This window comes from Cervus elaphus, chromosome 21 (genome assembly GCF_910594005.1).
Source record: "Cervus elaphus chromosome 21, mCerEla1.1, whole genome shotgun sequence".
NCBI classification, from domain to species: Eukaryota; Metazoa; Chordata; class Mammalia; order Artiodactyla; family Cervidae; genus Cervus; species Cervus elaphus.
This window is the reverse complement of record NC_057835.1, coordinates 55,163,602-55,191,418: the sequence shown is the minus strand read 5'-3', so window position 1 is coordinate 55,191,418 and position 27,817 is coordinate 55,163,602.

Here is a 27,817-nt window from a genome sequence, read left to right as displayed (position 1 = left end):
CTTTGTGAGATACAACTCACACACTATAAAATTTACAGTTTAAAATGTAATGTTCTTTAGTGTATTTGTATGATTATGCAACCACTGCCACTATCCAATTCTAGAACATTGTCATCACTCCACGCTATGGACTAAATTGTGCCTCCTGCACAAATTCATGTGTTGAAGCCCTAATGCCAGCGTGACTGTATGTGGAGATGGGATCTTGGAAGATGAAGTTTAATGAAGTAAAAAGTGTGCGGCTCTAATCTGACAGAAATGTTGTCATTACAAAAAGAAGAGGTACCAGAGATCTCTCCATTCATGTACAGAGATGAGGCCATGTGACGACACAGTGAGGAGACAACTGTCCTCATCAATTCCTGTTGTGTAAGCCACCCATTCTGTAGTACTGTGTTATGGCAACAAGAGCTAACACACGCCATACACATACCCTATACCTATTAGCAATCACTCCCTATTCTCCCTCTGCCCAGTCCCTTGAAACCATTTAATTTCCAGATTTATCAATCCTGGAAATTTCACTTATGTGAATTATGTAATGCATGTGGTTTTGCATCTCACTTTCTCACTGAGCATAATAATTTGAAAATTCATCCAGATTGTAACATGTATCATAACACAATTACTTTCCATGGCTGAAGAATATGCCATCTTGTTTTCCATTCATCACTTTATGGACATATGGGTGATATCTAAATTTTAAAGATTATTGTAACATTACTATGAATATTCATGTACGAGATTTTGTATGAATACATATTTTCAGTTTTATCAAGATATACTTAGGTTTGGAATTGCTGGATAACTCTGTGTTTAATGTTTTGAGGACCTGCCAAACAGTCTTCCACAGCAGCTGTACTATTTTCCATTCCCACCAGCAATGGATGAAGATTCCAAATTCTGCACATCCTTGCCAAAATGTACTTTTTGTTCATCTTTTTATCATAGCCATCCTAGTAAGTATGAAGTAGTACTCATTGCAGTTTTGGTTTGTATTTCCCTGATGATTAATGACATTGAGCTACTTTTAATGTCCTTAGTGGCTATTTGTATATTTCCTTTGGAGAAATATTTATTCAGATTTTTTGCTCCTTTTTATTTGAGTTTTTTACTTTTTACAGTTAAGTCATAAAGGCTCTTTGTATACTGTGGATAATAGACTTTAAATGATATATAATTTATAAATAATTTAATTCTCTCTGGTATTATTTTCATATAAATATTACATATACATATATTACAACTCCTCTCAACATAGCATTTTAATTTTTGATTTATCAAATAATATGTTTTAATAAATTAAAATAAGAAAACAAAATAATAGTTTATTTTCTTTACTCACAGATTTATCTTTTACCCTTAATCTCTTTCTGTTTATCCCAATTACCATTTAATGTCATTTTCTTCCAAACTGACTAACTTCTTTTAGCCTTTCTTATACTGAAAATTTGCTGTTGATTACTTTTTTGTTTTGGTTTTATCTCAATATGTCTTTATCTTGCCTTGACTTTTGTCATGTAGATTTATTAGATATTGAATATTGCTTGACAGTATTTTTTTATTACAGCACATGGAATACTTTGTTCTAATGTTTTTTGCCTTCTATTGTATCTTTACATACCTTTACATACCATCTTTTCCTCTTGTTGCTTTCAAGATTTTCTCTCTAGTTGTCACCCTTTCCTCTGAAGTGTCTGTGAGTATATATCTTTGTGTTTATTTTTGGGGGAGTATGTCAAGTTCTCGGGTCTGTAAATAAATGTGTGTGTGTGCTTAGGGGCTCAGTCATGTCCGACTGTTTGCAACCCCATGGACTGCAGCCCGCCAGGCTCCTCTGTCCATGCGGATTCTCCAGGCAAGAATACTGGAGTGGGTTGCCATGCCCTCCTCCAGGGGATCTTATCCAATTGAGGAATAGAACCCCGGGCTCCTTCATCACAGGCAGATTCTTTACCATCTGAGCCACTAGGGAAGCCTAGTGAAGTTTTCAGCCATTATTTATTTAAATATATTTATATATATTTTCTGTATATTTCTCTTTCTGAGATTCCCGCTACAGTGTTTCACCACATTATATGGACACACTGCACTCTTCACCACATCATATGGTCACACTGCACTCTGATGATGTTTTGTGTGTTTTTCTTATTTTATTTTATTTTTTGGCTCTTTAGATTGATTAATTTGTATAATCCCTTTTTTAGTTACTGTTTCTTCTTGCATCTCCAATCCTATACTATCATTTACCAAAATTTTTATTTCAGTAATTATAATTTTCAACTGTAGAAAGTCTACATTTTATAAGTTCTATCTCTCTGTGAAGTTATCAATCTATTTATTCACAAACGCAATATCATCCTTCGATTATTTGAACATACAATATTTTATTCCTTTTAATTTATTTATAATAGCTGCTTTGAAATCTGTGTCTGCTAAAACAAACATGTGGCTCCACTTGCTGTCGCTTTCTGCTTTTTATCTTATCATAGGTTAGTCACACATTTCCTGTGTATATCTAGTAGTATTTGGTTGAAAGCAAGCAATGTAGTAATATACTGTGGAGATTGAATTCTCTCAGACTCTTCTGATGATTGTGAGGATTTTGTATAGCAGGGAGTTGTGTGGATGCAAGCTACAGTATGTGGCTTCTTACAATCTCTGCTCTCTTTTTAACTTTCCACTACTGCTTTTTAGATTGATCCTCTCTTGAGTTATCCCCTCCCCAGAAAAATTATCAGTCAATCAAGAATTGCAGAAGAGGATAAAGCTAACACCTTCTGTGGATCCTTAGTCTCTGACAATTCCCTAATCTCCTGCTGCTTACAAGATAGGATGGGCTTCCCAGGTGGCTCAGTGGTAAAGAATCTTTCTGTCAAACAGGAGACACAAGTTCAATCCCTAAAAGTGAAGTTGCTTAGTCATGTCTGACTCTTTGAGACCCATGGACTGTAGCCTACCACGCTCCTAGGTCCATGGGATTTTCCAGGCAAGAGTACTAGAGTGGGTTGCCATTTCCTTCTCCAGAGGATCTTCCCGACCCAGGGATTGAACCTGGGTCTCTTGCATTGTAGGCAGACACTTTACTATCTGAGCCACCAGGGAAGCCAAGTAGTTTAATCCCTAGGTCGGGAAGGTTCCCTGAAGGAAATGGCAATCCACTCCAGTATTCTTGCGTGGGAAACCCCATGGACTGAGGATCCTGGCAAGCAAAAGTCCATGGGGTCACGAAAGAGTCACGACTTCGTGACTAACATAACAACAACATAATAGGAGAGTCTAACGCTGTGGGTCCAGGATAGTTTTCTGCCCAACCTTGAGAAGTAGGCAGGTTTGTTTCTCCTAGTTACCCCCTACAGTGGGTCTTCATGTATGGAGGTTGACAGAATTTGTTGTCCTTCCACGTGGGGCTTAGGTCTTTAGTTTTTCAAAGTAGAAAGAACCAGGCAGGGTATATGTCTTTCCTGCAGCACTGTCACTCCCCTTCCCTATTCCTGCCTCAGCCAACGAAGTTTTCTCCAGACTCTCCCTGCCCCGAGTCTTTCTCATGAGAACTTAGTGAGGTCTGTGCAGAACAGCCTGCAAATACACTCAAAGGCCCCTGTGTTTGTGGTTCTGCTGGGTTCTGTACTTTCATGCTAGATCACAACTGGCCCCGTTAGCAACTCAGAAAACATTTTAGCAACGTCTTCCTACCTGTCTGACTGGAGGCCTTGTCTTCCTGCTGCTGTCAGCGGTTTGCAGTGCTTATTTGCGGTGCTGTCTTCTCTAAGCACACAGGCTGGTTGATTGTCATACGAACTCAGCTCTCTGCTAGGTTCAGAAAAAGTTATTATTTTGTAGATCACCCAGCTGTTTCTACTTGTCAGGGTGGGAGTGATGTTCTTTCCAGCTTCTACGTGCTAGGCAGAAAATGGAGGTGTTTGCTTTCAGCAGTTCTTGTATGAAGATGTAGGAGCACAAGCTCTCTGCTTTTGCCTGTCTGTTAATGTCTGTATTTTACTTTCCTTTCAGAAGCAAATGTTACCTGTATATTTCAAACCTTGGTTGATAATTCTTCCTTTTCTTTTAATACATCAAAGATGCTTCTCCACTTTTCTTTGACTTGTGTATTTTCTGATGAGAAAACTGAGATTATTCTTTTTAATTGTTCCTTTGTATGCATTGCATCTTTCTTTTTATATTGGTGCTTTCAATATTTTTTATCACTGACTTTTATTAATTTTATTATAAAATGACTGTGTGTGGTTTTCTTTGAGTTTATCTTACTTAGAGTTTGATGAATACTTGTTTCCAAAAACATTTTTCTTCAAACTTGGGAAATTTTTAGCTACTATTTCTTCATACATACAGTATTTTTTATATCCCCATTCCTTCTAGAAATACAATAGCCTTTATGTTAGTTGGCTTGATCCCTGGGATCAGGGATGGTTTGTACAAATTCTTTTTTTTTTTCTCTGTGGTTCAGTTTAGCTACGGTCGATCGCTGTCTTCAAGTTGAGTGTTGGTTTTTTTTTCCTCTTGTAACTCCTCATGAAATCTTAATTTCATGCAATAAATTCAGTCTTTTCAATTTCCATTTCTAGTAATTCCACCTGTTTCCTTTTCTCATCTTTTTATATTCATGTGTTCTTTTAAATTATTAAGCATATTTATAATAACTCCTTTAAGGTTATTGTATACTGATCTCATCTTCTGTCATTTTATTATCTATTTTTATTACCTTATAAAGTTCTCCTGATTATGAGTCAAATTTATTGATTATTTTACAAATAGTAATATATAATTAGATGACAGACATTATGATTGTTAAATTGTTGAGGTTTGGATTTGTTTTTCTTCTTGTAAAATGACTGGCAAGTAATTTGCTAATCAGATTTATCTTTTGGAAGCCTGTTCATAAATTTTGTTAGAGGTTTGTTTAGTCTTTACTCAGACTAATTTACCCATGTTACAGAAGCATGTTTCTTCCTAGTTTTCTACTGATGATCAGCTGTTCAACAGTATTGTTTCTGACTGTATGAATTCAAATTTCTCCCACCTTATGTGTGCTGTGAGAATTATTTATTATTGGCACCTACTTTTTGCTTCTTCTTGTTTGCATGTTTGTTTTTCTTGACCAGTGGCACATGCTTTATGCACGATCAGAGTAGTATTATGTAGAAGAATCCAGAAAATATTCTGCAGTTTTATAGCTCTTATCCTATATATCTCCTACATATTATGGTTTATGCCCACAATTTCTATAAACTTCCAAATTTTCAACTCCAATTTCTGTCTTCTTAGCTCTGAGACAAACATTGTCTACTTGAATATTTCATTCTGAACATTGGGCAGGGAGATATCCCCAGGTAAAGAGTTGGGGTGATATTGATATTCACCTCATTTATTCCCCTTGTTTCAGGAATTGTAGCTGTGTTCTACCGGTTGTCCAATAATTGAAATACCTGCTTAATATATTTTGTTCAGTTTTCTAGTTTTTATGGTGTATGGTAAATTTGGCCTCACTTACTTCATCATGGCCTAAAGCAGATATGATATCCTCATAAGTTTTTGATTTAACAACTCTCTAAAGCTTTTAAAGTATGAATATTTTAAATTAAATAATTTTTCTTTATTGAAGTCAGTTATTGTGTTGGTCTCTTCTTATCTACTTTATCCTCCCCAAAGTGATGTCACAAATTCTTAGCCAAAGTCTCTAATTGGTTACTTTTCTTTTCAAATTCAATTGTATAAAGTTAAAACCTAAGATAGTTTTTTTTTTTTTTAGTAATATCAGACTGCATAAATGTGTTAGATTAAATATAATACTATAAAATGAATTGTCAATAAGTCTATAATAGTGTAATTGCTTGAATAGACAAAATTCTACCTAGAGTTTCAGATGTGCTCTCTTTCAGAAACAGGGTTGTGCAGATGCAATTAAATTAAGATGAGATCATACTAGATGAAAGCAGGCTGTAAACCCAATGACTAATGTCCTTAAAAGAAGAAGGGACTAACAAAAATGAACAAATTCTGTCATGTGAGAACAAAGGCAAAGATTGGATTTATGCTGCCACAGCCCAAGGTACTCCAAGAATTGTCAGGGATGCCAGAAGCTAGGGAGAGGCTGGAAAGGATTCCTTTATAGCCCTATCAGAGAGAGCATAAGCCTGCTGACACCTGGATTTTGTTCTTCCAGCTTTGAGTAGTGTAAGAGAATACATTTCTCTAGTTGTCCACCATCAAGTTCTGAAAATTTTTTTATGGCAATCTTAGGAAGCTAATCAATTAAAGTACAGAAGTTTAAAATGTAGGAATTATTATTATGCCAACCTTATAATTAAGGAAACTGAAGGAAGGAAAGTTTAAGTAATTTTCCCAAGATCAATTGGCCAGAAAGTTTTGTAAAGACAAAGATAGATAAAAATACTACCCTTTTTTTATTATTGTTTCAGAACGATCAATGATTAGAACTACCTTTACTGTCTTTGTTAGAGGGAAGATTTCATATTCTAAACTATAAATATATTTCTAATGCAATCTGTTGGAACTAACATGGCTGTTTTACCTTTATCATGATCCATTTTACTTAATCTTTATTTGCAGGTCAGGGATAGAATTATAATTAGTCTATGCTAATGGTTATAAACAGGAAAAGCAGGGGTGGCAGGGAGAGAGAGAGATTAATTTTGACTGGTGATAAATATCCAGTAATCTTTTGAAAATTATATGGTATTCTTTACTCTTTAATACTTTCTTCTTCCATGAATATTTGTCTTGCAAACAGTGTTCACCTTTGGCATTGCTGTTGTTATTTGCTCAAATAAGTAGACCACTATCCTTGATAAGGATAATAGTTAACCAACCTTGAATTTGATGAAGTCCTAAAGGTTTTTAACTAATAGGTAGTTTTCATTCAAATTTATTTTGATGGTGGTTTTTTAATAATATTTTCTGCAATGATTGTTCATATTTGAAATTTTGTCTACCAAATGTCTGCCAATGGTAGCAAAATGTCTACCAAAATGACTATAGAGATAGTATATAATTACTTTTGTTGGCATAATGCATTCTTCAGTTTATCCTCTAAAATTATGAATTTTATTTATTTCTCAGTATGATATAGAGTTTTAATATTTTAAAAATATCAATCTAATGGGTATCACTTATATTGACGATTTAACTTATCATTTATTCTTCTTCATGTTAGACAAAATTTACTGAACATTGGCAAAGAGGGCAGTATTGAAGGAAAATATGAAATACATCTTTTATCTGAATTTTATATACTTTACAGCTTTTTTTGTGACAACACTTATACGATAGGCTGGCTATTTTTCTAGTTTTCAAGTGAGCCCAGGTAAAAAATTTTGATTAATTTGGATGCTCGAGTTTTGAATTGTACTTATATTCCAGTAAGGTCAGAGGATTTTGGAGATGCACTAGCTGACTTCCTATTAAAGTGAGCTTTGCATAATTCCCACTGACTTTTCCAAAAATCAACTTTATTTTTTCATCTTTCTGATATATGAAAAAATCCTAACTGAAGTATCAACTTGAAGAATGTGCTCTACTGGTGGTACATGATGGATTCATGTAACAAAAAGTTAGAGAACTACTGAAACTCAACATTTTTTTCTTAAAAAAATGAAATTTTATTATTCTAACTGGCAGTTTTATGACACTAATGACTTATTTCAGGATACAAGACATTTTTTTTTAATGTTGAATAAGACAAAAAACCTGTTTTTAGCAAGTTGCACTTATAAATGTTCCAACAGGGAAAAAACTGTCCATATTTTGAGATTGCATGCAAATACCTTAAAATAATAATTACCTGATTTAATAGTCCAGTAAAAATATGTGAAATTTATAGTAATTATGTGTATTATATTAGTGTTTATATATATATATGTCAAGGTACTTTTAAAATGTTATTTTTATGTGATAGCATTATCTTTTCCCCTCCCTTAAAAATACTCTTCTCTAGATTAAAATGTGATATAATAAGTAATATCATCATGGATATTTCCATACATTTGACAGTTTTTTCATATAATATAATTAAGATACAGCATTCAGGTGAAAATTTTGCCATCCTAATGATGACAAAAAATGCCAAAAAAGCCAAAAAATGACAAAATGCTCATTGAAAGCTGTTTATTCTCAGTTCTTATTTTTTTTTTCCAGTCGTTAACTATTTATTTGCTAATAGGTTTTAACCAAGAAATCCAAGGTATATAAGGCTAGATAACATCCTACAGGCATCTTTCTCAAGTCATACTTGTGAGGAGAATGGTCAGAATTGGAATGACTCTGTTCCACATGGCTATTCAAGGATTTTAGTTTATTCCAGTGTTATCCCACCTTTTGGAGAAGGAAATAGCAGCCCACTCCAGTATTCTTGCCTGGAGAATCCCGTGGACAGAGGAGCTTGGTGGGCTGCCATCTATGGGGTCGCACAGAGTCAGACACGACTGAAGTGACTTAGCAGCAGCAGCAGCAGCAGCATCCCACCTTTTGCTGGAGTTTCAAACACATTTGCTTATTCAGAGATGGTTTCTGCCTTGTGCAAATTCCAGATCTCAGGAAATAGAGAGACAGACTTTAGGGCAAAATTTTCTTTTAGTCGCGTGAGGTAGGATTGGTATACACATCTTATGTTTAGCTTCTGTTTGTGTGAACTTAGAAATATGGTTGGAAGTAAAAAATTTTAAAAAATAGTGGAAAATATATTCAATATCTAGATAACATAGGCATAGGTTAAACTCTGCTACTATGGAAGAAAGGAAGAGCCAAATTTAATTGGTATCTCCACAATTAATTATGACATTTTCCAGAATTTAATTTATGCCTATTTAATTTATTTTACACTAAATAGTATGTTAGTTTTTATACATATTATATTGGTAATTGATTTCAATTAATTTATCGATGTAAATTTAATTTTACCAATAATTTGGATGGACAATGTACCTTTAAAAACTCTCTGACCACGAAGAGATATATAAAACATTATCATATTCTATCTGTATGTCAACAAGCATAGAACTATAAAGTTGAAAGGTAAATTTTTAAAATGTTGGTATCAGTTCAGTTGCTCAGTCGTGTCCGACTCTTTGCGACCCGGTGGACTGCAGCACACCCGGCTTCCCTTCACCAACTCCCAGAGTTTGCTCAAACTCATATGCATTCAGTCAATGATGTCATCCAACCATCTCATCCTCTGTCGTCCCCTTCTCCTCCTGCCTTCAATCTTTCCCAGTATCAGGGTCTTTTCCAATGAGTCAGTTCAAAATATTGGTATGTTAATTTTAAAAATCTCTGCCTTAAAAAAAAAAAAAAAAATCTCTGCCTTGTGTTTGTGTGAAGAAGACATTTCCTTCTGACCTTTCCCAATAGTAGTGTTTAATTTTTTTTGTAAGCATAGCATCCGGAGCACAAGCTGATTTCCTTTATTTCGCTATGAGTAAACAGTTTGCTTCTGTATACTTACATGCAAAGAATAAGTTTCATCTTCTGAATAAAGTATGTTGCCAGGTTCCAATTTCAATACCTCTCTCTTAAACATTAATATTCCTCAAGACACCTCTCAACCCAATGTAAACTCTTCCATAGCATCAAGGGAAGCACAGTGCTACCTCACAGAAGAAACGTATAGTGACTATCATGGTAGTGAAATTAAAATATATTATTGTTACCTTTTAAGTTATTATGGCATCATATTTCAGAAAGAGGAAGAAAAAAAAGGTATTACTTTGGAAATATTTGATTGCTTATTTTAAAATTATATTGTTAACAACAAAATAAAACAAGGATCTTATTTAAGCATTCCAAATTAACTTTTCAAATGAGTTTAATCTGTTATATATCATCAAGTGAAAATTTTTAAATTTTTAGAATTAGCAATACTAGTATTTTCTTTGTCAGCAAGTTTTAGAATGCTTCTGATTGGCAGAAGATTTTTTTCCCCCTGAGCAGCGCAGAAAGCTAAATTCCTAAATTGCCTTAGGTCACATGTGACACCTCTATATGAGAATGTGCATGTTGTCAGTGCCTTAGGGATAAAACTGATATGTCTATTTCCAAATTTCTGCAGTTTTATGTATTCCAAATCATAAAAATTGCATAATTGGAAAGATTATATGTGTCATTACAAAATGAAATACATACTTGGAATTAAAAATCAAATTCTTGTAACACTATTCACCTGAAGAAAAAAAAATCTCCTTAATCTCAAAGGGGAACACATTTCATTGATTTTCTATTTTTTCTGTTCTAGCAGTTATTTCTATAATACTAGATTGTAAATTTATCTATTTTGACTTAGAAACTTAAAATTATTGAAAATATCTCTATACATTTATTTAATAAAGATTTTTTTTGTGCAGACTATACAAAATACACTTAGAATTTTATAATAAGGCAACAAGCAACATAATTACGTGCAAACTATTTCAACACACACTTCACAAAAGAAATTACAAAACGAATGACCAACAAATCTAAGACATTCCCCAAATTATTGGTCATTGGGCAATATAAAAGAAGCCAGAATGAGATATTACTACACAACCTTTAGAAAAGTGAAATTTTAAATATCTGATGACCCCAAATTCTAGTAAAGGTGTGGGTCAACTAGAATTTTCACACACAGCTGGTAGAATGAAAATAGTAGCAATTTGAAAAACTTCTTTAGCTTTATTTGTTTGCATTTTTGATGTAGAAACAAATTACTTTGTGAAAAAAGTATTTCCAGTTAACTAGTATCATTTTATAAGGGTTGAGTATATCATATCAAAAATAAAATCAAAATCTGATTTCTCCCTAAAAAAGAAATTGAAGGAAAACCTTTTTGTTCAAATGTAAGAATATATAATCTTAAAAATGCATGTATCACTGCTATGAAAAGCTTAGACATTCAAATGGAGGCAAATAATTCATTCCCCCCAAATGAACTCTTGTGCGTTGGTTAAGTTGAATTTGTATACAAGAAAAAACAAATTAGTGACACAATAAAGAACATTTTTGTCAGATAGTCTTTATATTAAATGAACCACAATTCGTTAACAATGAAATACAGTATTGCCTGCCTGGTCACTAAGACTGCATTTTGTAATCACACTGTTGGCCATGAATTTAAGGTTTTTTCTTCATCAGGAAAGAATTCGGAGATGATGCAGAGACATTAATAAAGTAAAGTAAAAGTTTATTTAAGCAAGGATAGACCGTCAGATGGGGAGCAGGCTTTTTGGTGAGAAGCTGCCTCCTGGATTTCCTTGGCAAGATGGTTATGAGCTGCATACAAATGAAAGGGCAGAATATTCACTGGGGAAGGAGTTTGGGGGTAGACTTCCTGATTTTCATCCCATCTCCATCTTCCCAAGGCGAGAAAGGACTTTTGTCCTTGTTTAGCTTAGATTAGAAGTGTCATGCTATAGGTACATGATGGGTACTTCTTATCTGTAAAGCTAATGTCATGGTAATGAGAGCACAACAAGCAAAATGTTACATTAGAAGCAAGAGATTCCTGCCTTTCCTCACCTTTCTTTGTCTGCTACTTGGACCCTTATCACCCAAAATGTGTGGTTTCCTGTTAGTTTGAAGGCTCCTGCTTTCCTTGTCTGTCCACAGACCTCTGCTAATGACAAGATGAGTAGCTTCCTCCCATCTGGCCCCTGGCCCCATTTCTCTGCTCATATCTAGCTACCCACCTACTGTAACAACACCATTGGCTCTGTGAATTGTTTTGCACGGTATTCTGATTTAAAAATTTCATTCTGAGCACAGACCCAGAGACTGGATAAGAACGTTGGAGATCCCAGTACATCATGACATGATAATGATAATGAATCTTAAATAATAAGGCCCTATACAATATTCATAATTAACATGACAGTTATGGGAGCAGATTCTGTAGCCTGTGCCTACCATTTGGGTTTAACATCCATACTGAATTAAAAGGATTACATGGGCAATAATCTTAAGTATTTTAGCCTCAGGGAATTACAATAATAGGACCAGGCACATAGGTTGGTTGTTAATATAAATGAGATAAGCAATATAAAGCACTAGGGTCATAATTTGGCACAGCAAGTGCTGAACAAATATTAGCTATTATTACAGGCATCATTTCTCATGTTGTTTCTTGAAAAGAATGCTAAATATTGTGAAAATTGAACAATTGGCAAACATCTCTCCTTTACAGGTATATTTCATGCTGCTAAGATGAAAATGAATGCACTTTTATACCAAAAGTGAACAAAGTCAATATGTTTAGTATAGAGAGCTGTTAAGGTAATATTTGAAAATATGTTTTTGTGGAATTTTGGCTGTTAATGAAAGAATTACAAATGTCAGTATAAATGTATTTTTTTGGCTGACCAAACAGTGAAATGTGTAACCAAACATTTTCTTGAAACATAATACACAGACAATCAAATTGCTGTTTAGTCGCTTAGTTGAGATCGATTCTTGTGTGTCCAAAGTGGACTGTTGCCTGCCTGGCTACTCTGTCCATGGGATTCTCCAGGCAAAAATACAGTAGAGGGTTGCCATTTCCTTCCCCAGAGGATCTTCCAGATCCAGGGGTCAAACCAATATCTTCTGGAATGGTGGGTAGATTCTTTACCACTGAGCTACCTGGGAAGTCCATGTTCTTAATAGTAGAGCCATTCACATCACTAATTAATTGGTATCTCTTTTTAAAACAGAAATTTTTATCAGTTCCAGGATAGAAATTTCATAAGTGTTATTGCCAACCTTCTGTTTCTTTGTCAACAGAAAGCACAGAATCTATAATAAATTAAGGGGTTCATTGCACAATGCTTCTACTGTATTTTCTAATTTGTTTTTGAGTTTGAAAGAATGATTATACTTTTTGGCTTACATTTTGCTAGCTTTATTCTGTTATAGTAGAATCCTAATTGGTATGTAAGAAAATTTACCTTATTCTTTTTTTCATTTTGGTAAAGATAACTAATGAGGAAAACTAAAAAGGATATATAATTCTATTTAATTATGATTAAGATACAGAAATAAAACAACAGAGAGCACATACAAGTTAGAATCCATACCTGGGTTTGCATATTGCCATCTCCCAGATTCAAGAAAGAAAAATTACAGGCTCTTAAGTTGAAATAACAAATAAGGAAAAGTTTTAGAATTATACTCTAGGAAGCCATCCATATCTAAGATTCAATTAAAAAATGAATAGATACCAAAGCTATTAGGCACTTTATTGACATAAACACATTTATAACTTATTTTTGGTAGTTCACATAATATTCTGAATTAGTGACTTTTTTCATTTTGCAAATACATAGTCTGATATTTATAATAAAATGTGCCTTTGAGAAAAGTGAGTAAAATTTTGTGCTTAAACAACACATTTGATACACAGTCTTTCTAAATGCCACTTCCTGTTCTCTTAACTGAAACTCTGCTATTTGGGATAAAGCTGGAATATGTATCTGAATGTAGACTTCTCCTTTCTGTCCTAGGCATTGGTTTTATTCTTCTTGATACTTAGTATTTCAATGAATGATTTAGGTTGTCTTCTTTACTAGACAGAAAGTTTATGATTTTTCTTCTCTATTAGAACTTATGAATAGAAATAACACTGAAGTTATCCATCAAGGTATGATAAGATATATTGCAAATACAACAACAATAGGAACAACAATAGCAACATAACATTTTGAATCTCAAAGGTATTAATTGCTCTTGTAAAATTTCCTACAAGTCCTGGTTATTGTGCCAGTGATGGCTACATGTACACCTAAACATCAACAACTATTTCCGCAATCATCAGTGCAGAAGTATCGAGTCTTGCACAAGAAATTAAATCTTCCCATGCAAAAGTGACACACATAACTTACTGTCTCTTTTCTTTGACCAAAAGTCATCAAAATGGGCACAGTTCTGAAAGCAGAAAAGTGCAACCCCTCACTGTGCCAAAAGTGGAGAAATGAAATTATCAGTGAACAGGACCAAGATCAATCATTCTAGAATGTGCACCTTTTTTTTTTTTTGGCTATAAAATTAAGAAACTATTGATTCATAGGAAAACTCGAGTTATAACCTTGGAATATCCAGATGATTTATGTGTTGTAAAAAGAGGAGATTAAGTATCTTTTTAAAATTTAGCTGAAATTATTTTTTATGATACATTCCACTATTTAAACAGGGAACTTATAGCTCTTTTCACTTAGATAAATATGTAAACCTTAATAATACTTTCCATAAAATGAAATCTAACACTGTGACTGAAAGTGGTAGTGGGATAGAAGGATTCTTATAAAGTTTGATTTCAATGCATACTGAATGTCACAAGTTTTATTTCCAGTGTATTTCATTGAAGTTAAATGACTTTGGAGTAGACTACTAAGGTCAAATATACAATATTCTGCAGTTATTAAATCCATCCTGAATTTCTCTCATAGTAAGAAAATTTTGTTCTTCTTGCCCTGATGGCTATAACAAAGTTTGCACTGTTTGTTTCAAATCTCTTATCTAACTCTGTGATAGAGACGTTATACACATTGAGTCAGTCAGTCAGTTCAGTCACTCAGTCCTGTCTGACTCTTTGCGACCCCATGAATTGCAGCACGCCAAGACTCCCTGTCCATCACCAACCCCTGGAGTTTACTCAAACTCATGTCCATCGAGTCAGTGTTGCCATCCAGCCATCTCATCCCCTGTTGTCCCGTTATCCTCCTGCCCCCAATCCCTCCCAGCATCAGGGTCTTTTCCAATGAATCATCTCTTCGCGTGAGGTGGCCAAAGTATTGGAGTTTCAGCTTCAGCATCAGTCCTATCAATGAACACCCAGGACTGATCTCCTTTAGGATGGACTGGTTGGATCTCCTTGCAGTCCAAGGGACTCTCAAGAGTCTTCTCCAACACCACAGTTCAAAAGCATCAATTCTTTGGCGCTAGCTTTCTTCACAGTCCACTCTCACATCCATACATGACCACTGGAAAAACCATAACCTTGACTAGATGGATCTTTGTTTGCAAAGTAATGTCTCTGCTTTTTAATAATGCTATCTAGCTTGGTCATAACTTTCCTTCCAAGGAGTAAGCATCTTTTAATTTCACAGCTGCAATCACCATCTGCAGTGATTTTGGAGCCCAAACAAAATAAAGTCTGATACTGTTTCCACTGTTTCCCAATTATTTGCCATGAAGTGATGGGACTAGATGCCATGATCTTAGTTTTCTGAATGTTGAGCTTTAAGCCAACTTTTTCACTCTCCTCTTTCACTTTCATCAAGAGGCTTTTTAGGTCCTCTTCACTTTCTGCCATAAGAGTGGTGTCATCTTCATATCTCAGGTTATTGATATTTCTCCCGGCAATCTTGATTCCAGCTTGTGCTTCTTCCACATTAAGAATATCCAAATCTGGTCTAGGCTTGCAAACTTTGATATTATCAGAATCTGTGAAAATTCCACTTATTTAAAAGTTATCCCTTAAAGCTGCTCATATATGGTGAGTTTCTGAATATATTCAGAATTACTTTACAATAGAGAAAGCTACATGAAATACTTTGCATATAAAATAAAATATTACCAAAAGTATTGCAAATATTGTGCTGATTATGTTATGTCTAATAATTTTATTTAATCTGTCATTTGCTTTAAAAATTAATATGTGCCTATTAATTGGCAAATAGTTTATCAGAGTCTGGGGATACTTGAGGAACAAATGGATGGATACAATCTTGATATTGCATGTTTACTTAGGGACATGTTCTAGTAAGCTAAATATATACTAATTTTCAAGAATATAGTTTTGCCCTGCTATGAATTTTAGGTGGATTTATATTATAGCCAATAAAACTAATTATCCATATTTGCAGAACAATATTTATCAGGGGTTATTTCATTACTTCCATACATGATTAAGCATATTTGAGGGACAAAAATAAGATGTTAACATTAAAGAATTAACACCTATTAGGTAGTCATACGTCTGGGAATAAAAGATGTTAAATATGATAATGATGGCTCATGTACAACTTTTTTGGGTGTTTCTGCACCATTTGTTACTCTACATACAAGGTATTAATATATCCTCAGAATTATATTTTTTTAATATAGAAGAGTGATTTAAATATCTTTTCCAGTATAACCATAAATTGTTAAATTTGCTAATTTACATGAATTCTGCAAGAATTTAATAATTTTAAGTATCTATAATTCATTTATATCTGTGTACCATTGTTTTATTTGCATCTTCATGCTTGATAATTTGCCACTCAAAATAAATATTTCACATTCAAAAAGTGAAACAGTATATTTTCCTTTATTTTTTCCCCCAGATATATGTCAGTGGCTTACTACTAGTGAATGAGAGAATAGAGATTAAATAGTGATTCAATTAAGCTATTTCTTTCCTTATAAAATTTATTTATCTAGTGTATCACTAAATGTTAAAGTATAATATTTTTTACATTAATTGGTGGAATGACGGATTATAAAATTCATGTTAATCCTTAATGAGCTTTCTGTTGATGTCTAAAATCACACCATAGTTCTTCTGCTGGTTGATCTTATTGGCATAGGGCAGCAGTTGGGCCTGAAATTCAGTTCTTCAGCTCCCATCCTGCTCATCTTCATCTCATAGCTTCCTGGACCTGACCTGTGAAAATGAACATTGACAAACACATATCTGTAACAAATTCCTCGATAAGTTTAGTCTATTTCCTTCGCTAATTAAAGGCCTTCCATGCCCTTTCCTAGTCAATGAACAACCCAGAAGTAAAAACTTTTATAATTATTTTCATGACTGCCTGGGTTTTCCAGTTCTAGAAGTTCATATGAATGGAAATGTATAGAGTGCACTGTTCTGTGTTCAGCTTATTTCACTCAGGATACAAATGAGGTTCATCTATGTCGTTGACTCTGTCATTTCCATGTCACTTTGCAATGCTAAGCAGCATTCCATTGTGGGAATACAAACATAATTTTTTATTTCTTTCATCTGTTAATAGATTTTTTATTGCTTCCAGTTTGGGGATTTTATTAATAAAGCTGCTATAAAAATAATGTAACTTCATTTATATATGCTTTTATTTCTTAGTTTGAAAACCATGGATAAAATTGCTGAAACAAGGCACAGTTTCTCCCCACACTCAAAAGGGATTATACCAAGACTTAGTAATCAGAGGTTACCATGGGTTGTGTCTGCCCCGCAATATGACATAGACTTCTTAGTTGACAGTGTTGTGGGATATTTTGAAAAATACTTTAAAGATGTTGTTCCATTCACCACTAGTTTCCTTTTTTAATGAAAAACCAATTTTCATTCATATACGATACAATTGTTCTCCTGTATGTAATTTGTTCTTTTATTCTGTTTTCCAAATTATTTGTTTGTCTTGATTTTTGAGCAATTTGACTAAGATGTTTCTGGATGTGATTTTCTTTGTTTTACCTTGATTAGCGTTCACAGAACTTTGATCAGCAATTATATAGTTCTCACCACATTTGGGAAATTTGAATCCATTAATCTTCCATTTTTTTCCAGCCTCATATCTCTCATCTTTCCCTAGACTCCAGTTGTGTACATGCTGACTGTTTTACCACAGGAAGCTGAAGATATATTCATTTTTAAAACTATTTTTTAATCTATATTTTCAGCTTTTAAATCTTCTAGTGGTCTATCTGGGACTAAAATATACAGTTGATTTTTCCTACAGTCTACAGTAGGGTGTTAGGCCCATCCATTTTGATATTTTTCTTCTCAATTTTTGAATTTCAATTTGCTTCTTTTCATTACATTCATTTTGCAGTTGTGATTAACTCAAATTTATTTAGAGTGACTATAGTTTTAATTTAGAGTTTTCATTGAACTCTTCATATTTAAAATAAATGTTAAATTCTCTATAAATTTCAAACTCTTGTTTTCAGATTCACTTCTTTTACTTTTGATTACTGGTCACACTTCCCTGCTTCTTCACAAGCAGAGCAAATTTTGATTGTATTCTGGATGGCATAGATGCTTGATTGAAATTATGGATTCTGCTTAATTCTTTCAGCTTTTTTGCTACTGTTCTCAGCCACTGGATCCTCTGGGATCTCCCACGCTTCTATATAATTCGGCATCATCTAAAGCGAGTTTACACAGATTTTGGAGCTTCTCTCTACAACTCCCTCCTTTAAGTGTGTTTATTACCTACATTTCACAATCCAGGAAATTGTGTTAACATTATCCTCCAGCTCCTCAGGATGGTAAGGCTGCAGATTCCTGTTTGAGTTCCAGACATCTTATGTGAATCCTGGAGAGTGCCTTCAGGGAAAAGTCAGCACACATGATCATCGCACTTATTGCAACCCCACTCTTTTAAGGATCATCTGTCTTTTTTCTCTCTCAAAGTACCTTCATATATTTTTTCTCACTCATATACATACACATTTTCTCATATGTAGGTATGCATATATATGTATATTTTAAATTCAGACATTATAGCTCTTATCTGTGGGAAGATTAGTTTAATATTAGTTCATCCATCATTACTGAGTTGCTTATTTTTAAAATACTGATGGACAAAAAATAGTACTAAAGACTCTGGAGAATTAGAAAAGATTTTATAGATGAATTCAATGGAAAAAAGATAGGAGGAAAAGCATGTCCCTTTAGGTAAGGAAAGATTATTTCCTCAACTTTTAATTATTCATTGCTATAGCCAGTTATTTGTTTACTTCTTAAGAAGAAGATATAGATGGAGGAAGAAGTGAAAAAAATGTTATGAAAACATTCTCCAGGAATACCTCCATATTAGTTAGACATTTTGTGTTTAGAAATGCAGGAAACAAGACAGAATAACTGCCTATAGGAAAAATATTGTCTCCTGGAAGAAAAAGGACTAAAATGTTATTAAATGCTGAACGCATTAATGTTGCCCACATAGCATACAGTGTGGAAAATTAATGTGAATTATTCATTTTAAAATAAATGGTGGCCACTAAGCGTTATAGATGAGATGTGCAAGATTTATATCACATAATATTAGGTATTTTTCTTGAGAAAATATGATGAGGAACTTGTAGGAAAGCATGTGTGCTTTCTAAGTTGCTTCAGATGTGTCTGATTCTCTGCGACCCAGAGGACCCTCCAGGCTCCTCTGTCCATGGGATTCTCAAGGCAAGAATACTGGGGTGGGTTGTCATTCCCTCCTCCAGGGTATCTTCTTGACCCAGGAATCAAACCCACATCTCTTATGTCTCCTGCATTGGCAGGTGGTTCTTTATCACTAGCCACCTGGGAAGCCCAGAAAAAGCATACACAAAGCTTAAAATTTCCTAAAAATGCACAATATTCAGTGAATTCAGTAAGTAATTTTTCATTCTAGAACTATAGAGAAGGCCAAGTTGGAGAGAGGTTACAGTGATTTCTAGGGACCAGATTAGGGAGATATTTGTGTGCCAAGCTGAACTATTTGAATTTTATGTTAGCCAATAGTGGTCTATTGTAGAATTTCAAATAGACAAATGTTATGATCACATTAATTTTTTAGAATGACCTCTCTGGCATTGTTGGGAGGATGAACTGGAAGTATGAATTTAGAGACAGCAATGTCAGTACATTTCTAACAAGATTAGAGATGCTGATAACTTGAGCCAAGGCGATATCAATGTGGATATGAAGGAGAAAATTATTTTCAGAGTTGTTAAGGAGTTAGGAAGGAAATAAAACTGAGAAAACTACAATAGCCATTAGATGCCTATGGTAAGGTAAAAGAAAAATGCTGACCCCATAGTTCTGGCTTTAGTGATTGAATTTATAAATATGCCAAGACCTCAAATCTCTCTCTCTCTCTTAATCCTTAAAGCTATAATTAATATCTGAGAGCAATATACTATACTAATTGATTCCAGTTCTGAGATTCTGCCCATATGGATTTGTATATCTTAAAATTAAAAAATATCTTTAGTAGTTTTAGTAGTCTTCTAAACCAAAGAGTGGGCTCTTCCAATGGCTCAGCAGGTAAAGAATCTACCTGCAATGCAGAAGACGTATGAGACACCGGTTTGATTCCTGGGTCGGAAAGATCCTCTGGAGGAGGAAGTGGCAACCCATTCCAGTATTCTTGTTTGAAAAGTCCCGTGAACAGAGGAGCCTGGCGGGCTACCGCCCGTGGGGTCATGAAAAGACATGACTGCACGACTAAAGAGCGGCGAAAAAAAAAATATCTCACGTTTTCACATAACTGTCTGGAAATAGGTTTACAATGTCACTTGTAAAGAGAAAATAGATACAATGTTTCTTTCTGGCAAATGCTTTTCTATCCTCATCTCGAACAAATATCCTCATCTCAAAAAATTAAGTGCTGTAGAACTGTAATTTGTCATGAGTTCATGAGATATCAGAATTGATATTGCTCATCAGCAAAGGAAATATGGCAGAAGGGTTAAAGTTAGTAGTTTGGTATGACAAAAAAAGCATTATAAGGATACTGTTGAAACTAAATCATTTTCATGATGTCATTAACCAGCTACTATCTATGAGGCTAGAATAAAATATTTCAGAATAATACAAGAGATGAAATGAATTATTTAGGATCGTCAAAATTCTGTAAAGTTGACTACCAATTATCAAGAAACAGAAGTAATAGTTATAGATAAAAAATAATGAGACATTATAAACAAGAAAAATCAGTTGGGGAGTCAAATAAACCCACCATTGTTCTTAAAAGGGGGAAATACATTCAGTAGTTAAACATAGTATCAAGACTTAGAATCTCATGTTCAGTGTGCTGCATTCTGCCTGGTTTGCAGTACACCATTTCATTTCATATCTTTGTCACATGTGTCTAAAATACATTTAAGTTTCCTTTGAGATTGTAGGATAGGAAGGGGAGAAGGAGAAAGGCTATGCCAACAACAAAATATTTCTGGTAATAAGGCACCTAGGAAGTGTGTGAAGCTTTTAATTTTGTCACACTGGAATAGAAATTTCAGAAATATATTTTTCTTGTATAACAATGAAGGATGAGATGTCAGAGAAGTAGAATAGTTGATAGTTGAACATACATTTCTCTCCCACTCTTCATACTTACCTGACTAGTCTTCAAGTAACTGACAAGAATAGCCCCGAACTTCACTTCAAAGTCTAATTTTTGATGAGTTCCTCTTTCGGTGTGTAACTTACATCTCAATAAAGCTGCTTAAGAAAGACAATTCAATTTACAAAGAAATTAGGATTTTCATGTTATAAACTTTGTTTCCTTAAAAGGTGAAATTTTACTATATTTAATCTAATGTTGAAAAAGTTTAATACTGGAGTGGGTGGCCTATCCCTTCTCCAGTGGATTTTCCCAACTCAGGAATTGAACTGGGTTTCCTGCATTGCAGGCAGATTCTTTACCAGTTGAGCTACCAGGGAAGCCCCAAACTTTGTCCTATTTCCATATAAATATTTCAGGAAATAATACCTATTTTATTTTAAAAATTCAATGATTTTTAGTGCATGAGAATTCATTTTAAAATAATGTCTTTATTTATTTATTTTTGGTCACACCATGCTGCTTGCAGGATCCTAGTTCCTGGATGAGGGATTGAACCTGGGCCACCGCCATGAAAGTGCTGAGTCCCAGCCAATGGGCTACCAGGGAGTCCCCCACAAATGTCTTTATTTTAAACGTAGTTGATATAAAAATCATCTAGAAACACTCCTGATACATCAGAGGTATCAAATAGATATTTTAGTAAATAACTGTTTGAATTAAAGAAAATAATTATATTTTGAAAACATCAGTTTTTAAATGCATAGCAAATACTTGGTATAGTACTGAATGAAAGCAATATTTTTCCACTCAGTTTTACCTTTTGGAAAAGAAAATCCTCCTAGAAAAACCCTCTTAAGCAAAAATCTGCTTATCAAGTTCTGTTTGATATTCTTTTGGTCTGTTTTTTTTTCACCATTTACTTATGAAAAGTTTCAAAAATGCATGAAAATGATATAGTTGTTCAGTGAAAATTTGTACATAATCAGTATCTTTTTAAAAAAAATATGTGTTCTTCTTTCAAATCTAGTACTAAGAGAATTCCCTTGCATTCCAGTGGTTAGAACTCCACACTTGCACTGCTGAGGTTCAATCTGTGGTTGGGGAACTATGATCCCAGAAGCCATGCAGTGTGGCATGCAGTGTGGCAAAAAAAAAAAACCTTAAAAAAATCTATTATTACTTACTAAATTGATTCAACTCTCATGTTTTATAGATTATTTTTCTTCTTGGGCTTACCATAGGAAAACGGCCCTTGAAAACAACAATATTTTTTAGAATAGAGCTTATAGTTTAGGCAGTATTCATACAGATTGACTTGTTAAGTTATTTAAATGCCTCCATTATGAAAAATAAATATCATTTACTAAGACCACAAATTAACTAATAAGATCCAAGGTTAGGTACTGGCTGCTCCCAGGAACTCCTGGGTAGACCACAGTAACTGGCAAAGTGCACATCCCATCCCCATCCACTACTCTAAGACAGCCTGGAAGTTGGCTGGGGTGGCTGTGTGTGTAGCATTAGTGTTAATGTTTTTGGGGAAGCTAAAACCTAAGCCTCGGGTTCAAGCCATGTGGGAAGTTCTGACACTCAGCTTCACTCTGGCTAAAATGAAGTTCCCAGTGCCAGTGTTTTAATACTGTTACTGTAAAATTTGTTCAAAATTTTTGATTTTTTTTTTAATCATGGTTCAAGCAGGATGCGTCTTTAAGCTAATGACACTATTTCTAAAATTCAGAATATGGCTTATAAATTGTAATAATGCTTTAATCAGTGACTTATACAAAGCTTGGATTATGTGGTAAGGTATTTTATCATATATAAGGATAAATTAACATTATTTTATATTTCTGAATAATAAATTAATGTATAACTTATAATCTTGTACTAGGTAAATTTTTAATTATAAATTTTACATAAACGTATACAGAATTTGATGCTAAATCTGCATTTTAAAGTAAATTAAGTTACTTTAATGTGTTTTCAAAAATTAATTTTTCCTGCTTGCTTATTCAACATAATTCATTACAATTCATGATTTTAAAAAAAGATGTTTTCTTTCTATCGTATATACCTCAAGCACTGCTGCCTTCATTCCATGGCAAGAAAGAATTTCTCTCATTCTACATATAGAAAAACTAACAAACACCATTAAAAAAGAAATGGCATGAATAAATATTGTTAGGAATGAAACATTCAAAGTAATGTTATATATACCAGAGGTCTGGTCGGTTATTGAAATTTATCTTGAAAATTACTTCTCTATTTCCAGTACTGTACCCAATACTTTTCAAAATAACATAGGAAGACAGAATTGTTTATTCATTAAACGATTGCAGAATGCCTTCTATATTCTAAAAAATAAATACTAATGCTAGGGGATATATTGAGTAAGATAAAAACCTGACTTCAGGAATATGTCTTCAAATGAGAAGCTAACATGTATATTAATAACTGTGAAGTGTATGGTAACATACACTTCAGCAGATTCTTTACCGACTGAGCCTTTACCAGCTGAGCCACGAGAGAAGCCCAGTTTGCCCAAAGGCTTCCCTGATAGCTCAGTTGGTAAAGAATCCGCTTGAAATGCAGGGGACTCTGGTTCAGTTCCTGGGTTGGGAAGATACCCTGGAGAAGGGAAAGGCTACCCATTCTAGTATTCTGGCCTAGAGAATTCCATGGACTTTATAGTCCATAGCGTCGTAAAGAGTTAGACAGGACTGAGCCACTTTAACTTTAAATCTGCCTTTATCAAACTGTCAGTGGAAATTATTTTAAATTGTGTAATATGTGAAAGTAAAACTTTTATTTTTTTCACTCAAAGAATGAATGAATATCTTCAGTTTTCAGAAATTGAGTTTCTTCAACAGATATCATCTGATATCAATCATATGTGAAATCTAAAGAAATGATACAAATGAATTTATTTATAAAAGAGACACAGGTTCACAAACTTAGAAAATATTCTTATGATTAGCAAAGAGGTGAGTGGTGGTTTAGTCCCTAAGTCGTGTCCTACTCTTGCAACCCCATGGGCTTGAGGGGCAGGGATAAATTGGGGAGCCTGGGATTGACATATACACACCACTATATTTAAAATAAGGACCTACTGTATTGCCCAGGGAACTCTGCTCAATATTTGTGTGATAAGCTAAATGGGAAAGAATTTTTAAAATAATAACTCAATCACTTTTCTATACACAACATTGCTAATCAACTATACCCCAATATAGAAGAAAAATTTTAAGAAAATAGGAATTTTTTTCCTTATTTTCAACAAGGAAAAAAAAATAAATTGAGTTTCTTCTTTTCATTCTTTATAAAACTAATTGTGACGCCTGAACCATTTACTACTTGACCAGGAAATACTGCCCCCCACTTAACCTTTTTTCTTTTTTTCCTGTTTGGCATGGTCAGGAGTTTGGATACATGTTCCTGTTAAGTGAATCAGTGACTTAGGTGTTAGTGATTGTGTATATGTGCTTGTGCTCTTGTGTTTTTTGTAAACCCTATTTTATGCATATGTGCATAAAATAATAAGATGCATTTTTATACTATTTCTCTACCCAAAATAATCAAGTATTAGGCCAAAATAAACAATAACATCAAAAACACAATTGTTTATTTCTGAAGCTCTATGGAGAGAAACTTAAATTTTGATGAATTTGTGAAAAACTATTCAACTCAGTTGTTTATGAACTCATTCTGAGAAATCTTGAAATACAACAGCTATATACAACTTTTGTCATATAGATAAGATTTGAACCATTATTCTCCTAGTGTTGGATAAAATATATCTTTTTCCAAAGCTATGTTTAATATCCCTTAAAAATGAAACATAATAAATTATTTCTAGTGAATGAGGACAAAGATATATGTGCTTTACATAACTGTATACACTTAGTTTTATATTATATAAGCTTTTTATGAATACAACAAATTATGTGATAAAATCATCAACTAATTACCCCAATAATAAAATGTCCACTTATTCAAAACCAATTTGAAATAACTGTATGCTGATTACTAGAATCATATCAATGTATGACAAAACCCACTGAAATGTTGTGAAGTAATTAGCCTCCAACTAATAAAAAAAATAAAAAATAAAAATAGAAAAAAAAAAAAAAACTGTTTACCAACCAAAAAAAAAAATAAGAGGTATCACTTTATTGGGAGTGTGAGATCCTCTAAATAATAATTATTTTATTAAGTTGCCTTTATTACGAATAAGAATATATTCTCACAAAATTTGATAGTAAATGACAGAATAAAGTAGTGAATTTCCAAGTAATTCCAATTCAATAGAAGATGATGCTGGGTGACTTAGACTCTGTATACCTGGAAGTTTTGCTCTCATAGAGAAATCATCCAAGAAACTAATTAAATAAAGTCACTCTTGAAGGTACAGTCTCACTAATCTTTATTGTACATCATTCAAGAAAAGTCAATTTGATGAATTTATTCTAAATATAACACTCATGCAGACTGTTTAAGAATTGTGTATTTTAACAGAAGAAATAGAGTTCCCTAAAAATAACAGTTCCTTAATTCAAGTATGGAAATCACAATTATCTAATTTAGTGTAATTTGTGGAGGAAAGAGGTTAGAATTTCCCAGTTATTTTTCTTTGACCACACAAAATGTTTATACTAGTCCTAAAAAGTTTTTATTCCATTTTCTAAATGACCTTGCATTTTAATTATATTCTAGTACTATAACAATTGAATAAGTCGTTTCATTTATTTCAAGACATATCACTATGGATTTACATAAAATAAATTTGTATTATAATTATAATACATTACACCATAATTTATAATGATTCTTACAAATATGTTTCATTCATAACTTAATGAACTGCCACCAAAATTATAAATGGGGAGAGGAGAATACATCAGTAAAAGTTATCAATTTTTAGTGTGAGGAATGGAAAGAAGGTAAAGGAGAGGGGAATATTGGCTTGCTAAAATTAGCAGTTCCAAGCCAGAGATGCCATCTATTATCATTTAAGAGAATGTTGTCTATCTTATTAAAGATCTAGAACATATCTTTCTAATATAATTTTTGTGATAATGGATATTATTTTATATCTGCACTGCTCAATATAATAATCACTAGGTACAGTGTGTCTATTGAGAACTTAAATGTGGCTAGTAGTATAAACTGGTTCTTTCACCATATGTTATATCTAAAATTATGAAATTTCTTACTTTTATTTATACTAAGTCTGCACAGTTATATCTACTAATATATCTGGATCAGTCTTGAAGACAACATGAAGCACAGTAGGAATTTCAGTTGTATATCTTGTGTAGGATTATAGTATAAGTGCTTGGTAGAAGAATATGTACATATTTTGAATATAAAATAAGCCTTTGATTTATATCATTGTTGAATTTATTTTGGATTTAGTTATACATCCATAAAGATACTTCTTAAAATATGATACTGTGAAAATGCTGCCCTCAATATGCCAGCAAATTTGGAAAACTCAGCAGTGGCCACAGGACTGGAAAAGGTCAGCTTTCATTCCAATCCCAAAGGAGGGCAATGCCAAAGAATGCTGAAACTATCACACAATTGCACTCATCTCACACGCTAGTAAAGTAATGCTCAAAATTCTGCAAGCCAGGCTTTAGCAATACATGAACTGTGAACTTCTAGATGTTCAAGCTGGTTTTAGGAAAGGCAGAGGAATCAGAGATCAAATTGCCAACATCTGCTGGATCATCAAAAAAGCAAGAGAGTTCCAGAAAAACATCTATTTCTGCTTTATTCACTATGCCAAAGCCTTTGATTGTGTGGATCACAATAAACTGTGGAAAATTCTGAAAGAGATGGCAATACCAGACCACCTGACTTGCCTCCTGAGAAATCTGTTTGCAAGTCAGGAAGCAACAGTGAGAACTGGACATGGAACAACAGACTGGTTCCAAATAGGAAAAGGAGTACATCAAGGTTGTATATTGTCACCCTGCTTATTTAACTTATATGTGGAGAACATCATGAGAAATGCTGGGCTGGGTGAAGCACAAGTTGGAATCAAAGATTGCAGGGAGAAATGTCAATAATCTCAGATAGGCAGATGACAGCACACTTATGGCAGAAAGTGAAGAAGAAGAGCCCCTTGATGAAGGTGAAAGAGGAGAGTGAAAAAGTTGGCTTAAAGCTCAACATTCAGAAAACAAAGATCATGGCATCCAGTCCCATCTCGTCATGGCAAATAGATGGAGAAACAGTGGCTGACTTTATTTTTTGGGGCTCCCAAATCACTGCAGATGGTGACTACAGCCATGAAATTAAAAGACGCTTACTCCTTGGAAGAAAAGTTATGACCAACTTAGCACATTAAAAAGCAGAGACATTACTTTGCCAACAAAGGTCCGTCTAATTAAGGCTATGGTTTTTCCAGTAGTCACGTATGGATGTGAGAGTTGGAATATAAAGAAAGCTGAGCACTGAAGAATTGGTGTTTTTGAATTGTGGTGTTGGAGAAGACTCTTGAGAGTCCCTTGGACTGCAAGGAGATCCAACAAGTCCATCCTAAAGGAAATCAGTCCTGAATGTCCATTGGAAGGACTGATGAAGCTGAAACTCCAATACTTTGGCCACCTGATGCGAAGAGCTGACTCATTTGAAAAGACCCTGATGCTGGGAAAGACTGAGTCTGGAGGAGAAGGGGATGACAGAGGATGAGATGGCTAGATGGCATCACTGACTCAATAGACATGAATTTGGGTAAAGTCCTGGAGTTGGTGATAGACAGGGAAGCTTGACGTACTGTAGTCCATGGGGTTGCAGAGTCAGACAGAACT